Source organism: Hylobates moloch, unplaced genomic scaffold (genome assembly GCF_009828535.3).
Source record: "Hylobates moloch isolate HMO894 unplaced genomic scaffold, HMol_V3 SCAFFOLD_13, whole genome shotgun sequence".
Classification (NCBI taxonomy): domain Eukaryota; kingdom Metazoa; phylum Chordata; class Mammalia; order Primates; family Hylobatidae; genus Hylobates; species Hylobates moloch.
Genome location: NW_026652288.1, coordinates 96456800 through 96480302, shown reverse-complemented (window position 1 = coordinate 96480302; position 23503 = coordinate 96456800). Strand labels below are relative to the sequence as shown.

The window sequence follows — 23503 nt, the reverse complement described above, 5'->3', positions numbered from 1 at the left end:
GTTTAAGTTTCTTATAGATTCTGGATATTAGACCTTTGTTGGATGCATAGCTTGCAAATATTTTCTTCCATTCTGTAGGTTGTCTGTTTATTCTGTTGATAGTTTCTTTTGCTGCACAAAAGCTCTTTAGTTTAATTAGATCCCACTTGTCAATTTTTGTTTCTGTTGCAGTTGCTTTTAAGTACTTTGTCATAAATCCTTTCCCAAGGTTGATGTCCAGAATGGTGTTTCCTAGGTTTTCTTCCAGGATTCTTATAGTTTGAGGTCTCACATTTAAATCTTTAATTGATCTTGAGCTAATTTTTGTATATGGTATAAGGAAGGGATCTAGTTTCATTCTTCTGCATATGGCTAGCCAGTTATTCCAGCATCATTTATTGAATAGGGAGTTCTTTCCCCCATTGCTTATTTTTGTTGACTGTGTTAAAGATCAGATGATTATAGGTATGTGGCTTTATTTCTGGGTTGACTATTCTGCTCCATTAGTCTATGTGTCTGTTTTTGTACCAGTACCATGCCGTTTTGGTTACTGTAGTCTTACAGTGTAGTTCTAAGTCAGGTACTGGAATACCTCTGAGTTTGTTCTTTTTGCCTAAGATTGCTTTAGTTATTTGTACTCTTTTTTGGTTGCACATGAATTTTAGGATAGTTTTTTTCTAGTTCTGTGACAAATGACATCGGTAATTTGATAGAAACAGTGTTGAATCTACAGATTGCTTTGGGCAGTGTGGCTGTTTTAATGATATTGATTCTTTCAATCCATGAACACAAAATGTTTTCCCATTAGTTTGTGTCATCCATGATTTCTTTCACCAAGGTTTTGTAGTCCTTGGAGAGATATTTCACTTATTTGATTAGATGTATTCCTAGGTATTTAAAATTTTGTTGCAACTATTATAAATGAGATTGTGTTGTTGATTTGACTCTCAGCTTGAAAATTACTGGTTATGGAAATGCCATGAATTTTTATACACTGATTTTGTATCCTGAAACTTTGCTGAAGTTGTTTATTAGTTCTAGAAGCCTTTTGGCAGTGTCTTTATAGTTTTCTAGGTATAGAATCATATTGTCAGCAAAGAGAGATAGTTTGACTTCTTTTCCTATTTGGATGCTTTTTATGTCTTTCTCTTGTTTGACTGCTCTGGATAGCACTTCCAATACTATGTTGAATAGAAGTGGTGAGAGTGGGCATCTTTGTCTTGTTTCAGTTCTCAAGGAGAATGCTTCCAGTTTTTACCCATTCAGTATGATATTGGCTGTGGGTTTGTTATGGATGATTCTTATTATTTTGAGGTATGGGCCTTTGATGCCTAGTTTCTTGAAGGCTTTTATAATGAAAGGATTTTGGATTTTATCAAAATCTTTTTCTGCGTCTATTGAGATGATCATATGGCTTTTGTTTTTAATTCTGTTTATGAGGTGAATCACATTTATTAATGTGTCTACGTAGAACCAACCTTCCATCCCAGGAATGAAGCCTACTTGATCACAGTGAAATAACTTTTTGATGTGCTGCTGGATTCGGTTTGCTAATATTTTGTTGAGGATTTTTGCATCTATTTTCATCAGGGATATTGGCCTGTGGTTTTCTTTTTTTACTGTGTCTTTGCCAGGTTTTGGTATCAGGGTAATGCTGGCTTCATAGAATGAGTTAGAGAGGGATCTGTCTGCCTCACTTTTTTGGAATAATTTCAGTAGGACTGGTACCAGCTCTGTTTTGTATGTCTGATAGAATTTGGCTGTGAATTTATCTGGTCCAGGGCTTTTTTTGGTGGTAAGCTTTTTATTACTGACTCAGTTTCAGAACTTGATATTGGTCCGTTCAGGTTTCAATTTCTTCCTGACTCAACTTGAAAGATTGTGAGTTTCCAGGAATTTGTCCATTTCTTCTAGATTTTCTACTTTGTGTGAACAGAGGTATTAATAATAGTCTCCAAAGATCTTTCATATTTCTGTGGGATTAGTTGTAATGTCATAGTTGTCATTTCTGATTGTGATTATTTGTATCTTCTCTCTTTTCTTCTTTGTTAATCTAGCTAGTGGTTTACCAAACTTGTTTATCCTTTCAAAGAACCAACTTTTGGTTTTGTTGATTCTTTATATGGATTTTTGAGTCTCAATTTTGTTCAATTTTGCTCTGATTTTAGTTATTTTTTTCTTTTTCTGCCAGCTTTGGGGTAAATTTTTTTTCTAGTTCCTGAGTGCAATATTAGATTGTTAATTTGAGATCCTTCTAACTTTTTGAAGTAGATGTTCAGCACTACAAACTTTCCTAATAACACTGCCAAAAATAAAAATTTTTAATGTCAAACTTATTTATCAAGGTGAAAATCTGTTAACAACTAAGCATCCAGCAATAAGGAAATAAAACCATGGTAGAGCCACCTGAAATAATTTATATAATTGTGTATGAATTTATATAGTAATAGGGAAGAAAATACTTAAAATCTTATAATGAAGAAAGCAAAACAGAAAATGTTATCTGCGTACTCAGATGGTGACTTAAAAGATATGTATATCCAACTGTCTAGAAAAAATGTAAATGGTTGAGACTTGAATACCATTGACAGATGAACTGATGAAAGATTAATTCTTATCAGTTTGACTTCCTTTATTATTTTATTCGTTGTTTTTGAGATGGTGTCTCTCTCTGTTGCCCAGGCAGAAGTGGTGCAATCTTGGCTCACTGCAAGCTCCACCACCCAGGTTCATGCGATTCTCCTGCCTCAGCCTCCCCAGTAGCTGGGTAATATAGGCACCCGCCATCACGCCTGGCTAATATTTGTTTTTAGTAGAGATGGGGTTTCACCGTGTTGGCCAGGCTGGTCTTGAACTCCTGACCTCAGGTGATCCACCCACCTTGGCCTCCCAAAGTGCTAGGATTACAGGCGTGAGCCCCCACACCTGGCCAAACTTCCTTTATTATTTTTATTATGTTACTTGAAAAATTAAGGCAAAACTCTTGGGGGCAATACTAAAAATACACTTCAACCTTGTGTTTCAACTTGGTGCACAATATTAACCTGGCTGCAAGGCCTGTCCTAGGAGATCTAGCATTAACAGAACTAAGAGGAAGCCATATGGACATACTTGACTTCACCCCATGAACCACGAGAAAATCCTCTGTTGAAGGCTAAGAGTTCAGGTTGGGAGAACCCCAGCTCTTCATGACCAGGAGGCAGGCAGGCAGGCAAGCCCTAGGTATGACTACCAGGGAAAAACTGAGAGGTGCCACTCTGCCCTGTGTCAAAACATTTGGGGCTCTCCTCATCAACTCAAAGAAGAATGGTTTTCTGGGCAGCATCCGTGGAAGAGTCAGCAAATTTCTCTGATAGTTATCCCTCTGACATTTTCATGGCATGAATTTCCCTTGTGGCATGAGTGTTTGTAATTATGCAGGCATTCATTCAGCATTTGATTAGTCTGCCTCCTTCCACTAAAAATATAAGCTTCATAAATAGGAATCTTGTCAACATTCTTCTCTATTATTTCCATTGAGTATCTCTAGACACTAGATGAATGTCTGGCACTTAATAAGCTCTCAGTATGCATTTGTTGAATGAATAAATGGGTGATGGGTTCACAGCTCTTACTCCTGGCATCACTCATGGAAGAGGCTCTTTCTTAGCCCCCTGTAGAAAACACTGTGGGCAGTCACCAGACTTTTGGATGATACCTCTTGCCTGTGAATGCTGGTTTGCTGCCATCCTCCAGCTGGCAGCCAGGACATGAAACTTTTTGTTTGATACAGCCCACAGACATCAGAAAAGTGCATCAATCCCAGCTCTTCCTCCCTCACATCAACTGCATCTGCTCAAAAAACCTTGCCCTCTAAGAAGATAAAAATCACTCTCCATTTTTGATTTTCAAAAATCAACCAATTGAAACAAAAGTGGTGCAACTATCCAGATTTATCATAGGTGATGAGGGCTTTCCAAAAATAGTTCCTGCTGCTGATGAGATAGCAGCACTACTGATCTTCAACCAGCTGTAGAAGTGATAACAGAACCCTCAACTCTCTGGGTGAGAAACTTTAGCAATCCTGGCAATAACAGCTACCATTTATTTAGCACTAGCTACGTGCCAAGCACTGACTATAGCTTAGGGATGAACAATACAAGCTTTGGAATCAGATTTATCAAGACAAAAGCCCGAACTGCCTTTCACCAGGTACCTGACTCTGAACAAGTTACTCAACCCCTTAAGACTCAAGATTTAAGACATCTTTATCTGTAAAACAGAAATAGTAATAATAACAAGTCCTACCTCATAGTGTGACTTACAGAATCAAGTAAGATGTCCACTCGGCCGGGTACTGTGGCTCATGCCTGTAATCCCAGCACTTTGGGAGGCCGAGGCAGGTGGATGACTTGAGGTCAGAAGTTTGTGACCAACCTGGCCACCATGGTAAAACCCCGTCTCTACTAAAAATACAAAATTAGCCGGGCGTGGTGGCATGTGCCTATAATCTTAGTTACTCAGGAGGCTGATGTAGGAGAATCACTTGAACCCGGGAGGTGGAGGTTGCAGTGAGCCGAGATCACACCACTGCACTGCAGCCTGGGCAACAGAGTGAGACTCCATCTCAAAAAAAAAAAAAAAAAGATAATCCACTCAAAGGGATTACAACAGTCACCATCCTGTCCTCTGTGGATACCATTACTACCCCCATTTTTACAAACAGGGAAGCTGAGACAGGGAAGATAAGTAATTTGGCCGGATTAAGTGGAATGGCACTCTAAATGTCGGAGATTCTTTCATGCCTTTGCAGCTCTGCACAAGAAGTTCTTCAGCGTAGTGTGGTTTCCTATGCTGTTCCCATGGGGCCATGCCCACTCAGCTTCCAACAACAGCTCAAGTGCTCCTTGACTCTTAAGCCTCCTTGGCCTCACAGAGATGATCAGCATAACTCCATGGTGCCTATTCTTCCCCTCATCAAACTATGTGGCATTTATGTGTTTGCAGATCTGTCCCAACCAGATTGAGAGCTCCTGGGCCACAACTAGGAAATGCTCAGTCATGTTTGAATGCAAGAATGAAGCTAGCTCCTGACATCATCCTTCCCCACTGCCCACTGCCTTCAATTGCTAGAGCCACTCCCTCCCACCCACCCACCCACCCACCCATCAGCTTCAGTTGCCAGAATCTCCTTGACGGCACCATCATTGCCAATGTTCATTTTGCCTGTTGGATACACTGAATGACAGGGAATTTACTACCGCCCCAGACCACACACAACTGTGCAAGTAGCTCTGCCTCTTAGAAATACATTAAAGTTAGTGAAAATCAACTTCCCTGTAAAAATAAATTCAGTGTTGCAGCCGGGCACGGTGGCTCACATCTGTAATCCCAGCACTTTGGGAGGCCAAGGCGGGCAGATCACTTGAGGTTAGGAGTTTGAGACCAGCCTGGCCAACATGGTGAAACCTCATCTTTCCTAAAAATACAAAAATTAGCTGGGTGTGACAGCAGGTGCCTGTAATCCCAGCTACTTGGGAGGCTGAGGCAGGAGGATCGCCTGAATCCAGGAGGCAGAGGTTGCAGTGAGCTGAGATTGTACCACTGCACTGCAGCCTGGGCAACAGAGCAAGACTCTGTCTAAAAAATAAAATAAAAAATGAATAACTATAAACCCAGTGTTTTAAGCTCTACTCACTGGAGCCACACAGACTCAGATGGAGAACCTCTAACACTTGTTGAGCACATGCTATTTGTCAGGCTCAAAGTGAAGAGAGTCACATGCATCAACGCATGTCATCCTCATAGAGACCCTGTGCAGACAACGCTACCTATGACCCCACTTACCTGGCTGTAGCCATCTTCTCCCCCACCCAAAATACCGTGCTTCATTGCCTGAATATTTTAGCTCCAGCACTGTTTCTATCATAACTCCTTGTGATATTAATATCCACTTATAGGATATTCTAGTCCTCTGGCCTCACAGTCCTTTGATCTCCTCTACCCCAGTGATTGTGACCACAGCCACTCACTCCCAGAGTCATATCTCTGATCTTGTTATTTCCCAGAAATACCTTCCATAATCTTGAGTTCAGGCATCCCATCTCCAATTACCACTCCTGTCTATGCAGCTTATTCCAACTAGTACCCCAACTCCAACAAGCTTCTGTGGTTAATCCTTCCACCTGTCACTGTTCCTCACTTTCCTCATATTTTTACTTCCCTTCCTACACAGCTTAAATTCCATGGTCAAAATCATTAAAATGAGTCCCTTGCCCTCTTTGATCACACATGATTGGCTAAAACTCAATCCTGGTTAAATCCAACCCTCTGTTCTGCTCCATACCAGCAAACATGCAACTGAGCATGGCTAGAGAAAATTGTACAACAATGCTGACTGATTTCACTTCAAGTTCATGATCACTAACTGCCAGGAGGTCCTTAATGCTTTTCAGAAATCATATGCTACTTTTCCAGTCTATTCATCTGGCACTCACCCACTACTTGACTTCCTCTTTTCAATCTCACTCTCCTGTGATGAATTTGCTGCTTGTTCGTGGAGAAAACAAAAGCTGCCAGATTAGAACTTCCTCAAACCCCCTAACAGAGCCCCCTTTATCTGCATTTATGCCCCTATGCCTCGTTACTATAGATGAACTGGCTATGTCCAACACTTGCAATAACCAACACTTGTCCACAAGATCCTACACATTATTGTTTACTTAAAGTTGTTCTAGAAAACCTCACCCCTTTTTTTAATCGATAAGTATCCCTCTCTCAAAGATTACTCCCATCAACATATAGACATGCTGCTGCTCTTAAAAAGCAAAATCAAAACACCTCTCATGAGTCAAGCAGCCACCACCTGACCCTGATCAGTCTTTTAGCATCATTAATACTGAGACGTCTAGTGTGTGCCTTCTGATGTGATGTGATATGAAGCACCTATGAAAAATTCTTTTTTTTTTTTAGAGACAAGGTCTTGCTTTGTTACCCAGGCTGGAGTACAGTGGCACAATCTCCATTCACTGCAACCTCCGCCTCCCAGGTTCAAGCAATTCTCCTGCCTCAGCCTCCCGAGTAGCTGGGATCACAGGCATGCACCACCACGCTCTGCTAACCACCTATGAAAAATTCTTGCCCAAAATGTTTAATCTGTATATTATCAAGCCGTCATACACAATTCCAGTTTTTAGGAAATACAGAAGAAACAAGAACAAGTTAAATAGCACCATAGGAAAATTATCAGACAAATCCAGAAGGTAGGACTTCCTATGGGACAACTGAACTGGTTTCATAAACAAGTAAATGGGAATAAAAAACAAATGGCTTCACAGATATAAGAATATGTAATATGTACACCTTGTCTGAACCTTGGTTTCATTCACCTTGGGGACAAATGGGGATATTTGAACATAGATTGGTTATTATATGATATTAAGAAATTATTGTTAATTTTGTTAGGTGTATAAAAGTATTGTGGTTATATAAAGAAAAAGTCCTATGCATGTGAAGTAGTAAGAGATGAAATCTACTTTAAAAATATGCTTTAAAATACTCCAGCCAAAAATAGATTCAGCAAATATGAAAATAATGCAATGTCATTTTTTGGAATGTATTCAAATTAAGCTATGTAACAAGACTGATTTTCAAACTCCTTTCTTCTTAGACAATGATATAGTTTGGGAGTGGGGAGAGTTTTAAAGAGCTTGAAGAAAAAAGTCATGATAGACAATTGTGTTTCTGTTTTACTCAAGGAATTAACTAAAAGATACGTGACTTTAGAGAAGTCACATATTGAGCCATTCATTGCATGAGTTCTAAATAAACTCCACTTCCCTGCCCTGACCCTAAACCTCTTGACCTCATTTCTCTTCTTTAAAATGCCTTATTTCTCTTTCCTTTACAGTAAAACTCCTTGAAAGACTGTCCATAGTCTTGTTTGCAATAGCTATCTTCCCACTCTCACTTGAACCCACTCCAACCAGGCCTCCCCATCTCCATGAACCTGATCTTGTCAGAGTCACGACGACCTCCACGATCTCCACATTGCTAACCAAATGGTCAGTGTTCAGTCTTCATCTTATTCAGCTCATCAGCAGTCCATAACTTCCTCTTCCTTGATGCATATTCTTCACCTAGCTTCCAAAACCTATACTTTTCCTGGTTTTTCTCCACCTTACCGGTAATGCCTTACTGGTCTCGTTGCTGGCTCCTTCTCTTCTGCCCTAATTTATGGATAGAAATGCCCTAGATCTGCCCTTTTTCTACCTATACTCACTCTCTACTGCTTGTGAGCACCTTGTGGTCAGCTCTGCACCTACCCAGCCTCCTGCAGTTTGCACTCAATACCTGTTTGTTGAAGTGCGCTGAGTCCGGAAAGTAGGTTCTGTCAGTGAGCTTCTACAGAAAGGAAGCCTTTGAAAATTTTTTTTGAGAAAAGAAGATGGGGCAAGAAGGGGGGCTGGAATAAAACACTGCACTCACTTCACTCTTTACCCTCTTAATCTATTATCTGTAGAGAGGAGGCAACATTGAGGAGCACAATGATTCTCAGACTGAGAGCACATCCAAATTATTAAAATCACTTGTTAAAATGCAGGTTCCTGAATTCTGTCTCAGTCATTCTGATTCAAGTAGTCTGGGAGGTTGGGGGAATATTGAGGGGAAGTTGGAAATCTGCATTTTATAAGCACCCCAGGTAATTAATTCTCAGGCAAGTGGTGAGAAACAGGTCGCTGAGAACAGTGCTACTGAAAGTGAGATCTGCAGAGAAGTGCTAGGCTGAGAAAGCTTTTCAAGATGCAAGATGAGAAAAGTACAGAAATGGAGTGTAAGTGACTTTTACAGTAATTTTAAAGAGTAATTTTATGCCTGTTAAATCAATACTTTTTTAAATGGGGCTTGTATTTCAAATGTCCTTTTTCTCATTTCATGATTCTGGAATCCATGCTTTTATTTATTTTTTATTTATTTATTTATTTATTTTTTGAGACGGAGTCTCCCTTTGTCACCCAGGCTGGAGTGCAGTGGTAAGATCTCGGCTCATTGCAAGTTCCGCCTCCAGGGTTCACTCCATTCTCCCGCCTCAGCCTTCCCATTAGCTAGGACTACAGGTGCCCGCCACCATGCCCAGCTAATTTTGTTTTTGTGTTTTTAGTAGAGACGGGGTTTCACCGTGTTAGCCAGGATGGTCTCGATCTCCTGACCTCATGATCCACCCGCCTCGGCCTCCCAAAGTGCTGGGATTACAGGCGTGAGCCACCACGCCCGGCCCCATTTTTATTGTATTTTACAAAACTACTGATGTGAGAGGAATTGGGAAAAAAATTTGGTTCTTCACCACCAATAGAGAAACAGTTCACTCAGGCTCTAGTCTCAAAAAGCTAGATTGAAATCCTGGCTTTTCTACTGTAAGTTATCTTAGGCCAATTAGTCAATTTCTGTGAACCCTGTGTCTTCATCTGCGAAGGATAACAATACTTAAAAGGTTGCCTCTGCAGGGCTGTGCTGACCATTTAATGATAGATTTTTATCACTTTATTTTAGCTAATAATTAATGAGCTTTTACTATGTGCTAAGTAATTTACAGGCAGTAAAGGTCCTGTAATTTGGTGAAGCTCATTTAATTCCTGCAGCAACAACAGTGCCCAAGGCGAGGACTGTTATCACCATGTGCTTCACAGAGTCCCCAGAGGAGCCTGCCCAGGCTGTCTGGCTCCAACACCCCAGCTCCTACCCACTGAGCTCTATCAAGTGGGAACCAACATGGGTCAAAACATTAATCATTTGTCAAAACATTTCTGACAAGTCACTATTTTGCTCAAAAGCGCAGCAAAGGTCAGAAGCATGATATGCAACAAGAAACCGACTTGTAGCTGGTGAATCTGAGAAGACAGTGAAAGAAAGGAAGCCATGAGGGGCGCGCAGTGCCTGAGAGGCTGTGACTGTTGGCAAGTGTTTACCTGAGGACAGGCCCACCTGCACGGCTCATGGTGGGGAGAGGCAGGGCGAGATCCTGCCCAGAGCAAAGCCCTGAAGATAAAGGGCTTTCACTCCTGCCAAGGGCCTCTTACCAGAGATTACATCTTTTCCCAGCCAGGCAGCACTGATAATGAAGTCCTCAGAACACTTCCCTGAGTACATTTCCCCAGAGGTTTTCTAAGAGTCTGGAGAACAGAACTTTGTTGGGGGGTCCCAACCATGAGGTCAGGCTACGGTGCCTGACCAGAGCCAGCCACTCGGAACTGATTAGGAGAGCTCTGAACTCCAGACTGACGCAGCCGTGGCAAAGGGAAATCATGAGCCATTTGCTACTGTCTTCAACCTTGCACCCCACGCACAGACAGACAGACATGTATTCGGAGAAATATCTGCCTTCCTATTTGACAGGTGCCTGGCAAAAAGTAGGCCTTTCGTGCCCCATGAATTCCCTTTCTGTATAATGCCCACTCCCCACTACACACCCCAGCCCCAGCAGGCACCTGCCACATGCTCACCACACAATCTGCACGCCGCTTGGTAAATCAGCATGAAGCAGAGGAGAGCACAGGAAGGGCCTATACAGAGTTGAAAAAACACTTCACCCCTCCCCAGCAACACAGCCACCCACTCTTTCCTCCACATCCCTACACTACACCACACCCCTATGCTACAGAGAGGCACAGAAAGAAGAAAATGGGCCCATCACCTCCTCAGAAAGAGGAACTGTCTCACCTCCTAATCTTTACTACACTGCTTCGATTTTTTCCTGGAGTAATTTAAAGCAAATGCCAGACTTTGTATCAGTTTCCTGCTACCAGCTCTTCCCAACTGCAGATCCAACAAAAAAATTAAGCCTTAATGTCCTAAGACCTCTATTGTATGCAATGCATCAACTAACTCCCATGGCATCTAGAATTACCTACGTACCACCCCTGGGAGAATTGTACCACCCCTAGGAGATTTGGACCACCCCTGGGAGAATTGAGAACGTAGACCCTCAGATTCTCTACACTGTGAGACACACACACACACACAAACACACATGCACACACGCAGACACACACAGACACACACACACGCACCAGGTTCTGCTAGAGAATATATGAATATAAATAATAATTCAATATGACCACAATGCCATTATCACCTAATATCCAATCCACTTTTAAATTTTTACCAATTCTCTCGATAACATCTTTTACACTAACCTGCTCAAAAGAGGATCCAAACAAGGACGGGACATTTTGTTTGGATGATGTGCCATTTTCAATTCTCTCTTATCTAGAATAGTTCCTCGCTCCCTTACTTCTTCTTTTCCATGGCATATATTTGTTGAGAAAACAAAGTCATTTCTCCTGTGGAGTGGCTTATGTTCTGAGCCTGGCTCACGGCTTCCTCAGGGTGTTGTTTAATGTTCTCCTCTCTGCTCTGTGTTTCCTTAAACCGAATGTTAGATTTCAAGGCTTGTTGAGATTTGGTGGTTTCAAATTCAATGGTTCTCCCAGGTTTTTTTTGTTAAAATATATACACATATACTCTCTCTCTCTCTCTCTCTCTCTATATATATATATATACACACACACACACACACGTATACATGTGTATGTGTGTGTGTGTATATATATAGAGAGTATATGTGTATATATATATATAAAAAACATTTAGGCTGGGCGCGGGGGCTCATGCCTGTAATCCCAGCACTCTGGGAGGCCGAGGCGGGCAGATCACGAGGTCAGGAGATTAAGACCATCCTGGCTAACACGGTGAAACCCCGTCTCTACTAAAAATACAAAAAATTAGCCGGGCGTGGCAGCATGCGCCTGTACTCCCAGCTACTCAGGAGGCTCAGGCAGAAGAATCACTTGAACCCGGGAGGCAGAGGTTGCAGTGAGCAGAGATCATGCCACTGTACTCCATCCTGGGTGACAGAGCGAGACTCTGTCTCAAAAAACAAACAAACAAGCACAACATGTATATATGTATATATATAAAACATTACATATATATATTTATATATATACATATACCCAAAAGGATCTAAGTCCTGGTAGTCTAAGGGAGTTGGAGGTGAGGAAATGAATAGGGAAGGTTGAGTTCTTCTACTCTGCGGTGGCCCCAGGGCCTGTGAGAAAACTTACACCAATACTCATACGATAGGTTCATTCTTTCAGCAAATGCTGATCACCTACTGTGAACCAGACTGCAGACACAGCAGTAGAGAAACCAGCCAGAAATCCCTAACCCCTCCAGCACTCACCTTATAGTGAGGATAAATAGTCAAACAACATATATCCGTGGTGCTTTGCAAGGAGATAACTGATATGCAGACAATTAGAGTAGGGAAGAGAGATAGGGACAGCTCGGGGTGGGTGAGGTGGAGATTTAAATCAGATGATCAGAGAAAGCCTCACTGAGAAGAAGACATTTGAGCAAGGGTTGGAAGGAGGTGTAAACCAAAAATAAAATCCTAAGCACCCCACTAACCAACTGAATGGACTCCTTTTTGGCCACGGGCACTCCAGAGAAACCTGAAAAACTGAATTCCCAGCCATGACAGAAAGGAGGTTACAACCTCATCATAGCCCTCCCTTTTGGGGTTTAGGCACAAGTGACCAGCATGAAGGTAAAATAGAGATTACAAGACTGACAAAACGGACCCTTTATGACAATAAGATACCAAACTATACACAATACCTAAGGCCATGAAAGGCAAAGATTAAGTCATACCCTACAAACAATACAGTCTCATTAAATGGGTTTTTTAATTAACCCAGTAAAATGCAGCTTACTTTCCAACCTGACTCTGGTATAGTATCACATGACAGATAGCAGACTCTGAAGGAAATTAAAATATTTTACCCCCAAAATACATTTCTTTGACATATTTGGAAAAGGCTGCCAGACGGCTTTCGGACTGCAAAGCCATCTTTGGTGGGGGAAACGTGCATCTCCAGAGAATCGCTATTAATGCCTCTTCCCTCGCTAGGCCTTTCCCAGATCTAGGAGAGATTAACTGAGAGTCAGACACCCAAAGGTGTGAGAAGAGACAATCACTATCTATTCACCCACAGGGCTGCTATCTATGAGGCTCCAACCACCCAACCAAGGACCTTGGCCCCCACAACCTCCTTATCTTACTCAGGCATTCCTTCCTACTGACTTCAAGTCACTAGACAATAACTTGACTCTCTCAGCCACTGTTAGCTAAAGAATCCCTAAAACGCACTTAAGACTTGTAAAGCCCCTCAGCCCTCCCCTAACCCTCAACCCCGCAAGTCCCTGTGTAGGGAAAACTCTCTCTAGCCATTTCTCCTCTGCTCTCACACCACAACAATCAACACAGAAGATGACTTATGTGACCATATGTGTGGGGGTCCCACCCCAACACCAAGCAGCGACACCAGCTTGCTGTCCTCTAATTCAGTTCCGACACTATCTCCCTGGAAATAGTGTCAGATCCTATAGATTGAGGGCTTAGTGTCCAAGACATCCCCCCTCCACCAGTCACAAGTCCAGGCCTCCAGAACTTCTTTCTGACCAGCCAGCTTCCATTGCGGTTCCCCTCTCTGTGGGTTCAATTAATTTGCTGGAGCAGCTCACAGAACTCAGGGAAACACCCTACTTACATTTGCTGGTTTATCATCAAGGATGCTGCAGAGGATACAGATGAAGAGATGCGTACAGCAAGGTGTGGCAGAAGGGATGCAGAGCTTCCACGCCCTCCCTGGTTGTGCAGCCCTACAGGAACCTCCTCCTATTAAGCTATCAGAAAGCTCACCCAACCCTGTCCTCCTGGGTTTTTATAGAAGCTCCTTGACGTCAGCATTTCTTCCCCCAGGGCATAGGGTAGGAACCTCTCATGGGAGGGCCTTTTTTTTTTTTTGAGACAGAGTCTCGCTCTGTCACCCAGGCTGGAGTGCAGTAGCGCGATCTCAGCTCACTGCAACCTTTGCCTCCTGGGTTCAAGCAATTCTTCCTGCCTCAGCCTCCCGACTAGCTGGGATTACAGGCGCCCGCCATCACACCCAGCTAATGTTTCTATTTTTAGTAGAGACGGGGTTTCACCATGTTGGTCAGGCTGGTCTCGAACTCCTGACTTCAGGTGATCCACCCACCACGGCTTCCCAAAGTGCTGAGATTACAGGCATAAGCCACTGTGCCTGGCCTCATGGGAGAGTTGTAAGGCCCACAGTCAGGCCAGAAAACATTAGAATCTTGCCTTGGGGCAGGTGAATGGACGGCAGGAGAGAGATTGTTTCTTAGGGCCTGCCCCTGAAGTCTAAAAATTTAGCCCAACATTCTAGCAAGACTGTAGCAAGGGCTATGGGGTTATGCACCAGGAAACATGTATGGAAACCAATACATAGGCCGGGCATGGTGGCTCACACCTGTATTCCCAGCACTTTGGGAGGCCGAGGCAGGTGGATCACGAGGTCAGGAGATCGAGACCATCCTGGCCAACATGGTGAAACCCCATCTCTACTGAAAATACAAAAATTAGCCAGGCGTGGTGGCAGGCGCCTGTAATCCCAGCTACTCAGGAGGCTGAGGCAGGAGAATCACTTGAACCCAGGAGGCGGAGGCTCAGTGAGCAGAGATCAGGCCACTGCACTCCAGCCTGGGTGACAGAGCGAGACTCCATCTCAAAAAAAAAAAAAAAAACCAACACATATATCCTAACACCACACCCCCTCCCCCACTTTGAGATGTCTCACATTTTTTGGGCAGAGGTACCAGTTACCTTCCATGTATTGATTTCCGGATATCCTTGCCTGTAATGCCTGTCTCCCTGTCTCCCTAAAATGTATAAAACCACACTGTGGCCCGACTGCCTCAGGGCCACTCACTCAAGGCTTCTTGGGTTTGTGTTTTCTCTAAGCTACAATAACTCATATTGCCTCAGGATAAACTTCTTGAAAATATTTTACAGAATTTGGTTTTTCTGTTAACAGAGATGAGGGAGGCGACCATGCAGATTTCTGAAAAAAGAGAGTTGCGAGTAGAGGGAACCGCAAAATACTTACAAGGGGCAGCCAGATCATGTGGCACCTTACACAGGTGTAGGGGTTTTGCCTTTTATCTGATTAAGACTTTGTTGATGTATGTTTCAAAGGCACCACCGGATGCTGCCCTAAGAATCAACTGTGATAAACAGCGGGTCTTACAGATGTTACCAAATTTAATCCTTACCACCACCCTGTGGGGTGGGGTATTAACAATCCTCTTTTTTAAATAAAGAAATTGAAACTTAGAGAGTTTAAATCATTTGCTCAAGATGTCACTGTAAGTGGTCAAACCAGGGTGTGGCCAGATTATTCATTTTTTGTTTGTTTGTTTGTTTTGAGACAGAGTCTCGCTCTGTCGCCAGGCTGGAGTGAAGTAGTGCGATCTTGGCTCACTGCAACCTCCACCTCCCGTGTTCAAGCAATTCTCTGCCTCAGCCCCTGAGTAGCTGGGATTACAGGCACCCGCCACCACGCCCGGCTAATTTTTGTATTTTTAGTAGAGACGGGGTTTCACTATCTTGGCCAGGCTGGTCTTGAATTCCTGACCTCCTGATCCACCCGCCTCAGCCTCTCAAAGTGCTGGGATTACAGGCATAAGCCACCATGCCCGGCTGACCAGATTATTCTAACCGACAAACTGGTAGTGCTCTTCATCCTATGCCCTTCTACTCAGGCCCTTCCAAGGGCTACTGCGAGCCTCTCTGCTTTATCACATCAACTACAGTTGCTAATCACTGTATTGACCTTCTGGTGACACCTATTTAATCTGCCCTGATCTTTTTGAGACGGATCTCGTCTGTCCCCAGGTTAGTTCATGGCCCTCTCAGCCGCCTCCGGTTCACTCTCCGAGTAGCTGGGACTACAGGCACCCGCCACCACGCCCGGCTAATTTTTTGTATTTTTAGTAGAGACGGGGTTTCACCGTGGTCTCGATCTCCTGACCTCGTGATTCGCCCGCCTCGGCCTCCCAAAGTGCTGGGATTACAAGCTTGAGCCACCGCGCCCGGCCAATCTGCCCTGATCTTCATCTCCTTAATCTTTAGTGGACAAACCTCACCCTCATCTGGACCTTAGAACCCAAACTTTCTGTTCTTAGACTTAAGAGAGCTTGACACCCTGTTGCCCCCAGAGGGTACCTCCACCAGCCATAGTGCCTCCGAGAGGGGCTCCATGTGTCCTGGCCACCAGAAACCCTCTCCCATGAAGGACTCCCACTTCTCTAAGATCTTGGATTCTTTTTTTTTTTTTTTTTTTTGAGATGGAGTCTCGCTCTGTCACCCAGGCTGGAGTGCAGTGGCGCAATCTCGGCTCACTGCAAACTCCGCCTCCCGGGTTCAAGCCATTCTCCTGCCTCAGCTTCCTGAGTACCTGGGACTACAGGCGCCCACCACAACGCCCGGCTAATTTTTTGTATTTTTAGTAGAGACGGGGTTTCACTGTGTTGGCCAGGATGGTCTCGATCTCCTGACCTCGTGATCCGCCCGCCTCGGCCTCCCAAAGTGCTGGGATTACAGGCGTGAGCCACCGCGCCCGGCCAATCTTGGATTCTTAATGTGTGTGCCACGTGAGCTGCCACTTAATGCTCTGACTCCTCTTTCTCTTTCCCCATATCAGGGATAGCTGGCTGTCCCACCAAAAGTTTGCTCCTTCTGCCATGTAGAGTTATTGCTGTAAATTACTGCCCAGAGAGGGACTGCATTTTACACACACACACAAACACACACAGCATATAGATGGGATCATTTTACTAGTTATTGGTAAAGAAATGTGAGCAAAAATAACATATATCACTTCTGGGCCAAGATGGTTAAGAAGTGAGTTTATTTGCTCTAGCAGCTAGCATTACCCTATAGAGCTACTCAGTAGAGACTTCCTGAATATTTATTTCTGTGGTCTAAAACCATCAATAGAATATTCAGCTATAGATTTTTCATATCTCCTCATCCCAACATTTCACAATCCCAGTGAAATAACAGAAGCACACCCTAATTTAATCAAAGCCAAGAGGTCCTAAATTCTTCCACATCAAATCATATCTCTTGTATTTTGTTTCCCTCGACATGATTACAAGATTTTGAAAGATGTTGTCAACTAACTTTAATTTAAAATTTGAGTTCTTATTTGTTATCAAATGAACAAAGATACTGTTGCCAATCAGAGGTTCTGAATGGCATGAGATTGCCACGACTACCACAGTCAGTTGATAAAAGTTTAGCATAAAATAAAGAAACTTGATTTTCTTGGCTACGCAGGTTTGCCATGGTGAACATGCTTCTCCCATCCGGCTTTTCGAGATACTCAAGTGTCTGGTGGATCTCTGGAGGCCCTGGACAAGGGACTCTGGTTTGTGGAGCTTACTCCAATAATCATAACTTTGTGATTACAGCCATAGACACAATTCTTGCTTAGCATACCCCTGTGATGGCTAATACTGAGTGTCAACTTGATTGGATTGAAGGATGCGAAGTATTGATCCTGGGTGTGTCTGTGAGGGTGCTGCCAAAGGAGATTAACATTTGAGTCAGTGGGCTGGGGAAGGCAGACCCACCCTTAATCTGGGTAGGCACCATCTAATCTGCTGCCAGTGCAGCCAGAATAAAAAGCAGGCAGAAGAATGTGAACAGACTAGACTTGCTTAGCCTCCCAGCCCACATCTTTCTCCTGTGCTGGATGCTTCCTGCCCTCAAACATCAGACTCCAAGTTCTTCAGCTGTGGGACTCGGACTGGCTTCCCTGCTCCTCAGCCTGCAGATGGACTACGTGGGACCTCACCTAGTGATCGCGTGAGTCAATACTCCTTAATAAACCCCCCTTTATAAATACATCTATCCTATTAGTTTTGTCCCTCTAGAGAAGTCTGGCTGATTCACCTCCCAAAAATCAGGTTCTACTGGTTGGCTAGACACAGAAGGGTGCTTAGAAAAACTACCCCCAACAGCCCCTAACTAGGCAAAATTAAGGCATTCTGTGTTTCTCCAGAAGAATCTGGTTTCAAGTGTTTAGAAATCAGGAGAAAAACAATGTAAAATTATGATTTTCCTGGACTACCAGATCAAACAGATACCAGCCTGCCTCTCCATCTCAGCACTCACCAGGCGAAGGCAGAGCAGCAGTTACGTCGGAAGCCTGCCTCCCCCGGGACACCGCAGCAGAGCTGTCAAAGATGGGCAAGGAATCAGGCTGCCCAGAATTCTCACATGCTAAGTTGCAAAGAACCAAATGGCAACAGAACAGGACAGATTTCTACTGAAATACCAAAGATAAGGATTTTCTCTGTAATCCTGCTAACGTGGGTCTGATGATTCAAACTCCACTTTAACTGTGTCTTTAGTGAGTACAATGTCTACTAATGTCTTCTTAAACATCATGTCCTCCAGGAATTCCAGGGCTGGGGATCGCGCCAGGCGGCCGTTCTTTCCATCCATGTCCGTCATGGTTTTTGTGTTATCAATCTGGGCAGGAGGAAGTCTGAGCCAGTGTTCCCTGACATTTTCTAATTGCCAGAATCACTGAAGTGCAACTACCTCTCCTTAAAGTCACCAAGGCAACAACTGTTTACCTCTCTCGTCTTAACAAACTGACGTCATTGCTAGAACCCGTCCAAGGCCAAATGGACCCCCTACAAAGAAAAAGGGGAAGGGAACATGGAGGAGAAAAAGGTTGTTCAAGTCTGTCCTGAGAGCATCAAGGCCCTCAGTGTAACCCTCCCCTGCCCTCCCACCCCTAATCTCACAGCCATGAAGGTGAGTGGTATAGGTGAAGGGAACCACTTAGAACATTGTTGCTCTATCTCACCTGGGCATTAATATCACCTAGGGAGCATGTTTTAAATATAGATGCCTGATATTATCCTCAGTAGCTTCTGATTTAATGGATCCAGACCAATAAACATCAAAATAGTTTGGAAGAATGTAAAAGTTCACAGAGGGTGGCCTTGGGCAGAACGGGAGAGAGGCCAGGCCTTTCCTGGGAAGGGAGGGGCAATACCAGTTCAGCCTAGGGTAGACATAGTTAATGAGTCAACACACGGCTCAAGCATTTAAAGTCCCCAGTTAACCCAGACTCCTCCACAACCTAGGAAGTCTGCTGCCCAATAACAGCTCAGAGTTACTGAGGAAATGGCAGGGCCACAGCTTCAATCCAGGGCCCCAGGAATTTCAGGCTACACTGTCATCAACTCTGTCCTCCTGGACTCAAAGGGGATTGCCTCCTCTGAAGAATTCACATTGATTAGTAGGCCAAAGTGAGTCAGTGCTGCTGGAGAAAGAGCTAATCGCCCTTGCACTGAGGTGGGCCTTTCACTTCTCTCTCCTCCCCACATGGTGATCTTGTCTTGTCTTTGGTCACCAAATGAAGAGGCAGCAACATGGCTGCAGCTCAATCTCTTGGGCAAAGGGGCTGCTACCCTCAGAGCAATCCCAGGTGAAGGCCAGAGCTCAACTTCTGCTCTTGGCCCACATCATTGGCTCCTGGGAGGCAGGGGCTGGTTCTCTGGGGGTTTTCACATTTGCTTCCTCCTTACCACACCTAAAGAACATTTTATATCTGCACTTTCTGGGTGCTTAATGGAGCATGTTGACCAACGTTTGGACATTTTTCTTTGGGGGACAAATCTACAGATGTCATCACTCAGTGGTTCATCTCAACCCCAAACTGCCTCCCCACATTACTCTTTCGCTTCACTTTAGGTCCCCAAAGGCAGCCCTAGCTCCACCCCATGTCCCTGGAGGAAGCTTCTCAGACTCTCCAGTGAGGAGTCCTCCACCAATGTCGACTTCTACTCACACTCCGGACATGCACACACACTCTCCTGCACTCCCGCACGCTTCTGCAGGTGCTGCATGTGGGAATCTTATTTTTCCAGTCAGAAAAATAAGATTATATCCCTTCTCTGTCTCCTTTTTAGCACTGCCAAGCACAGGATAGGCACGTGGCACTTGATGAATAGAATGTCTGGCTGGCTGGCATCCACCGCGGGGGCTTGTGGTGTGTGTTGGGTGGAAGATGGTTAGTTTGTAAACAAGAAAATGGTTTTAGACAGGAACTGAAATCATCAACAAGCATGAAGCACCTGCTGGTTCTATGGCTCTGTACACAAAGGAAGGAAGGGAGAAAAGCGACTGTGATTGCCTCCTGGGGGGTTCCCACGTGCCAGGCACTGTGCCAGCCCTGGACATCCGACAGCTCATTCAATCTCACCACAGTCCTCCAAGGCCGGCACCGTGTTATCCTTTCCATCTCACAGATAAGAAACCTGAATCTCAAAGAAGTTAAAGGACTTCTGCTAGTAAATGGCAGGGCCAAGGTTTGAACCCAGAACTGTCTGAATCAAAGACTGTACTCTTTTATTTATTTTTATTTTTTTTTCCTGAGACAAGTTGTCACTGTGTCACCCAGGCTGGAATGCAGTGGCTCAATCACAGCTCACTGCAGCCTCGACCTCCCAGCCTCCACCGATCCTCCCACCTCAGCCTCCCAAGTAGCTGGGACTCCAGGCACACACCACGACACCCAGCTAATTTTTGTAGAAACAGGTTTCATCACATTGCCGAGGCTGGTCTTGAACCCCTGGGCTCAACCAGTCCACCCACCTCGGCCTCCCAAAGTGCTGGGATTACAGGCGTGAGTTGCTGCACCCAGGAAAGACTGCACTCTTAATGCCTGTACTAAGATGATCACCTTGTTTGACCTGTGACTCTTTCAGCCAAAGCCATGCCCACCTAACCCTGAATTTCAGTGATTTTCAGTGAATAAGGAAGGTCCCAAGCCCAGAGCACACTTAGGATGCTGGACACTTAGCATTTTATCTCATTGAATCCTCCAGCAGCCCTGGATCATTGCTAATATTATAGTTGACCCTTGGCATTTACAGAATCAACATTTGGGATTTTTACTTTTGAGAATAACTCCAAAAGTCCTAGACATGAAACAGCGTAAGTCAGCTAAGGAGTAATTATGAAGTGTGTGCAGTAAGAAGCTCACAGGGGCCAGTCCCTTCGTATGCAAGAGAGTTCACACTCAGCCTGGAACCCAGTGTGCAGGGGATGCTGTCCCCTCCATGTATTAGGAAGTGACAGAAATACCTGTTGGCTTGTGAATTATGGCTCCCAGAGAAACAAAATTGCTAGTCCATGTTAGGGAGAGTTTACACTCAGTGATGAATTTCCTTTAACAAATTTAGAAATCCCCACTGCCTTTTATTTGTGGAATCAATAAGAAGCAATCACTTCAAGTGTGCTTGATTGTGTTTACGGTGTAAGAGGGAATCATGTGCCCTGGTGGCATGTGTGTGATTTTGTCATCTGTCAAGCAAGAACAAAATGCCTCCTCTTAGGCTACTGTACACAGTAAATGAGATCCTGGCAACAATGACCATAAGGATGTTGATTTGAGAATTGGCAAAGATCTCAGGAAAAATCACTCGAGAACATCAACATTCTGACACACTGTGTCAACATTTTATAGATGAAGGAACCGCAGCTGGGAGAGGCCAGATGACTTGCCCAGGAATGTATTGCTATCATGCCAGTGCCCTTCCCTCCCCACAACCCGTAAGCAAGTCCTCAAAACAGTCCCAACTCCTGCATGCTGACCAAGCACAGAATGTGGACTTGGGAGGATGGAGATGTAAGAAGCAGGCCCAAAGCAGGAAGACAGCTGCCCCTGGGCTGCCTGCCCTCCCCACACCTCACCCCAGTGCAGGCCTGGGAAAGGCAGAGCTGTGAACTTACCTGTTTTGACCACATCCATCCAGGTCAATCAATTCAATCAAGAGGCTGGTAACTGGGAGCTCAAAACGGTGGACCCAGAAAAAACTAAAGGGGACCAAAGACCAAGACTGAGAAGGCAAAAGACCCTCAGACAAGGCTCAGTTTGGAGGAATGGTGCTAAATTTCATTTGCACCAAGACTTGGAGTCAGACAAATCTAGATTTGGATCCCGGCTTTATTATTAATCAGCATGCAATTTTAGGCAAATTACATGACAGTCAGGGTCTCAGTTTCCTCATCTGTAAAATGTGTGCAAAAGCACCTACTTCACAGGACTGCAGTGAGGGTTAGAAGTAAGGATTGTGCAGTGCCTGGCACATGCCAGGTGTTTAATAAATGGGAGCTGGCAAACCTGTACCTGCCAGGAAGCAGGGGAGGAGGGTCAGAAGGCTGAGGCCCGGCTTGACCGCTGTTGGGCGTGAAAAGTCTTCATTTTCAAGGATGAGATGAAATTTTCAGGAGTGTCATGAATCAGTATTTATCTTTGGCTAAACACAAGACCTTGATGTTCATCTCAACAAAGCCAGTATTTGTGGCCGGGTGCGGTGGCTCATGCCTGTAATCCCAGCACATTGGGAGGCCAAGGTGAGAGGACCACCTGAGGTCGGGAGTTAGAGACCAGCCTGGCCAACATGGTCAAACCCCGTCTCTACTAAAAATACAAAAATTAGTCAGGCGTGGTGGCGCACATCTGTAATCCCAGCTACTCAGGAGGCTGAGGCACGAGAATCGCTTGAATCCAGGAGGTGGAGGTCGCAGTGAGCCGAGATTGCATCACTGCACTCCAGCCTGGGTGACAGAGGGTGACCCTGTCTCAAAAACAAAAACAAAACAAAACAATAGTTGCCACTTTTAGTGTTAGCTATTTCAAACACCGCTCCACAGCAAAGAGAATAGGAACGTGGGACCCTCGTGGGAGGCAGGGTCAAGGGGGTGTCACTGTGAAGACTGAACTAATAGAAAAAGCCTGAAACCAGGGTACAGATATGAGGTCCTCCAACTCTCCAACCAAATCACTGTGTGTCCTCAGAAAAGTCACTTATCTTCTCTGAGTCTCTGTTTCCTCATGTGAAAAAAAAGGCTTAATAGTCCCTATTTCACAGAGTTATGGGAAAGCACAGGGGAAGTAATAGACGGCAGAAGCCTTTAAACTGCGCAGAGGAAATGTTTGTTATTTTAAGTCTCTCCAGACAGTGCTATTATTTCATCACTTCTATAGAGCCATAGGAAATAAGGCTTACAGATTAAGTACGCTCCCATTTTAAAGAGGAAAAAGAAACAGTGTTCAAGAAACACTGAAGACACTAAAGGTCTCCTCCATTATGAATTGAAGTCATCGTGACTGGTACACAATCAGTTTTGTGTGATCATCAAGACGAAAACACAACATTGTTAAACTCTCCCTGAGCCCTTCCACCTCACCCGTCAGCCCTCTGCAGCCCCTGCCTGGTGGAGAAGATTTGCTTTCATTTCCACAGAGCAGGTGCTCACGGCCTGACACAGGAAACACTGGTAGACCCGACGCCTCACAGTGAAGCCTGCTGACTTCCCTGGATTTCCCCCCCATTTGGAAAATAGGCCAAACTCACCGCACCTCCCACCCTCATGCTTAGACCTCTTGCACTGAATGTGCTCAGGGGAAGAAAACAGGAAATCACTGAGATGGTCCCAGAGAGAAATCACGGGCAGGCTGGCAGCCTTACGGCCTGGCACCCAGTCTTTATTTCAGGAGATATGCCTCTGCGCCCAATCAGCAGCACCCTTGCTCAGGGCTGAGAGAGCGTG

The 23503-nt window shown here is 44.5% G+C and overlaps 1 protein-coding gene across 7 annotated transcripts in view; it reads right to left on the bottom strand.

Annotated features, from left to right (window-relative positions):
• Nucleotides 1-23503, bottom strand: part of ST6GAL1 (ST6 beta-galactoside alpha-2,6-sialyltransferase 1) — a 147852-nt gene that overhangs the window by 40640 nt on the left and 83709 nt on the right. For 3 of the 7 annotated variants that reach the window (XM_058427066.1, XM_032171871.2, XM_032171877.2), the window contains exon 1: nt 13569-13699. The exons of 3 other annotated variants lie outside the window; for them this stretch is intronic. The gene's annotated coding sequence lies outside the window, so the exon portion shown is untranslated. Of the gene's footprint in view, nt 1-13568; nt 13719-23503 lie in introns of those variants that run through there. One more of the 7 variants, XM_032171875.2, reaches the window with a different exon arrangement.